Source organism: Pistacia vera, unplaced genomic scaffold (assembly GCF_008641045.1).
Source record: "Pistacia vera cultivar Batoury unplaced genomic scaffold, PisVer_v2 Contig891, whole genome shotgun sequence".
NCBI classification, from domain to species: Eukaryota; Viridiplantae; Streptophyta; class Magnoliopsida; order Sapindales; family Anacardiaceae; genus Pistacia; species Pistacia vera.
This window is the reverse complement of record NW_022196769.1, coordinates 308141-311421: the sequence shown is the minus strand read 5'-3', so window position 1 is coordinate 311421 and position 3281 is coordinate 308141. Positions and strand designations below refer to the sequence as shown.

The 3281-nt window shown below is 36.3% G+C and overlaps 1 pseudogene; it reads right to left on the bottom strand.

Moving 5' to 3' along the window:
• Window positions 1–265: 265 nt before the first annotated feature.
• LOC116119513 lies at window positions 266–2592 on the bottom strand (annotated as a pseudogene).
• Between the last annotated feature and the right edge of the window lie 689 nt (window positions 2593–3281).

The window sequence follows — 3281 nt, the reverse complement described above, 5'->3', positions numbered from 1 at the left end:
ATGTCATACAAAGCATTACTTAATTGATATTAAAAATAACTAACTTTAACTTTTAACCCAAGTCTAATAGATTACTTTGAATTAAGGGCTAAGCATATGTGTAAAAGATTTGAGTAATGATAACCTAAACAAAAAAGTGTATGCGACAATAAATGCATCTATTTTCCTCTTTTGTGTTACACTTCAAGATGAGGATTTTGATAGATGAAGGTAAATTTATGAGGACCCAAATTCTGATTAAAGAATAACATTTTTCTAGATATCATCATGACCTAAAGAAGGTTTCGAGTTCTTCTAACAATCTCATATCTCCATTTTATGATTTCATGGACAATTGAGATGACGTTAAGTGAATGAGATACTCACGTACTTCTCTCAAATCGTGCAATGCGGTGAACTTCTTCTCTGCCTACTCATCCCAGCGGTCATCTTGAGTACTGTTGCTGTACATGTCTTTTCTGCACGCCTACAATATCAAATGGAAACTGAAACTCACAATCTTTCCTTTTATACGTTGATAAAAGAAACCATAGAACAAGGATATAGGAAACCACTGTCAGTTGTTAAATATGCAAAATGATTTTATCCGATTGTCAAAATGGACGGAGCAAAAGCACATGACAAAGAACAAAAAATTGTTACCTGTAGCACATGATTGAAACTAGCAATTTGATCTGCCTTCAAGAAATCAGAATTAAGTAATTCTCGAAATAGAAGCACCATTTCTTTGCTGACATTCCTAGCCCATACGTAGGAATCATCAAACACAGTTCTTAACCACAAAGGAATATTGTCAAGTTTTGGCAATGCAATAGCTACATTCACTGTAGGCAAGATTAAAGAAAGATTTCGATGCTAAACATGGAGCAGCCAAAGACAATGCCATCTCTTCTACACTCGGCTTGTACCAATAATTCTAGGCAATAATTCTCCTCTCCTGCAAATCTAGGTTTTCCCATCCTAACACCATTGATAGGCAGAGTCCACAGTTTATAGCCACCCTGATGTCATTATAAAAAACAAGGCCTTCTAACACATCCATTATGGATATTAGGAACCTGTGGAGCAATTCAGCTCCTTATGTTCTCTACTTTTGTGGTCTGATAATCTGGTGAAAAATTCCAAAAGACAATATGAATAGACAAGCTTGATTGAAGGGGACCAAAATGCATCAGCTTGCACAAATCATGGTAGTGGATGCTGACTGTTGTGAGTGATTGCTTTGAGTTCAATGGATCAACAAGATTTTGCCATTCCATAGGGTCTGGTAAAGCAGCATGTAAACTAAGGCAACAGAGAAGTTAGATTTTATCGCTTGGAATCATACAGGTGCATCAATGAAGGGTGCTTACCTTCTTAAATAGAAATAGTATGGTAGAAGCACAAATATCAGGCTTTCTCCTGTGTTTGCTCCCTCATCATAATCAGTCAACGCTGGTCCCTTTGAACAAGCAGTGTCAATGGTGCTATTGATGGTACTGACCAAGGAAGTATTTAGAATAATTGTTTTTGAAGAGCATTATTTGAGTAATGGTGCAAAATTAAGGAAAGAATGCTTATAACTATTAGACTTTCATGAGTCCAGCCATGCACAGCCACTATAGAGACTAGGCAGTCAATTAACTACAAAGTGAGAGAAGTCGAGTCAATTCCCTTTAATCGTGATCATACTAAAATAAGACAGAGTTAAGACAGTTACCTTTATAGTTACTACTACCTAGGCTTCATTGTCAGAGAGTAATTCAGGGTGCACTGAGCATAAAATGTTAAATGTTACAAGTGAAATTGCCATAAATGTTTGCAGTGAATAGTGGTTTGATTTGTAAAAAAGTGCACGGATTTCTTTGCTTATGCCATGCAAACATAATTGATCTGAAGTAGTTGGAAAGATGTCAATAGCTTTTTCCATGAAATTTACTATTGCTACTATGTCATGCTCGTGGCCTTCTTGCTCTACAAGCTCTATTAATAAGCTAACTAGAATGGCAGCTGCATGGTTATCTCTTGCTGCTACCAACTCTATAATCACCTTTTCATTAATAGTCGGACTACCATGGACAACAACATCCATTCCATAGCTTCTACAGAACTTCAGGATTTGGTATGACAATGGCTTGCTAATTTTTTCTTGTTGGAACAACCACCTCAATGATGATGAGTGGATCATTGCAAAAGGCAAATCTCATTCATTTTCAGTCACTAAATAGAACAGGATCCTCTCAGCTTCTAGACTGTAGGAAATCTGGTAGCTTTTGCTGGAAAAATTCCTAAAGAAGCCATAAAGATTCACCAGCCACATCGTGGTTGATAAATCAGCAACCCCACATTGAAAGTTGCTTCTATTGACAAGAATGTATTGCTCTAAAGAAGCTAAAACTAACGTCTCAACTGCAAGTCTGAATAAGGAGCTCAATGAAATGAAAAATAATAGCATAAATCTAAACCTTAAAAGAGCAATAGGAATGAATTAGCCCAGGTGCTAAATTACCTGTAATTGTATAAAGAACTGATATGTAAAATAAGTAAAATTGTTGACTAACAAGAAGACAATTCTAAATTGTCAACACTCTTCTGACCAAGCAGAAACAACATTGATAATTCATGGATTATATTGTTTTTCTTTCCTATTTGGTAGGATTTTCGGATACTTTCCTTTGATTTTAGGCTCGAACTACCACTTTATTCGTTCATTTCATATTTCAGGTCGGAAACACATTTCCAGATTGAAACGGAGCAAAAACGAGGTCAATTGATTCAAACTCGAGAGTTTTTAGAGTCAGGAATGTTCGGAGGTTGATTAGAAGCACCCTTGAAGCTCAAATGAAAGAGAAGGAAAGAGAAAACCAGAGATTCAAGCATTGGGAGCATGCAAGGGTAGTTATGTAATTTCAACTATTTGAAGACAAGGTTTCGCCACAGAATGAAACTCGCAGGTTAACTTGGCATTTTAAAGTTTCGTCGCGAGCCAAGGCGAATCCTGGAGTTATTTGTTTTTTAAAAACTGTGCATTGTGGAGTTTTAGTCTCGAATCCCAGGGTTTTGGCCGACTATTTAAGAGAGCCTTAGCTCATTTTGTAAGGGAGTTGGAGATTGTTAGGGAAGAAAAGGAAGAAATTGGAGATTGGAAGCATTTTGGGTCTTCAATTAGGGAAGATTTCATTCTTTTCTTATTGTTTTAGCATGTTGAGCTCTTTATTTACAGTCTATATTCCGATTTTCTTTAATTTGAATATGAACTAACTCACTTTTGGGTTAGGGTTTTGATCTAACTTGGATTACAA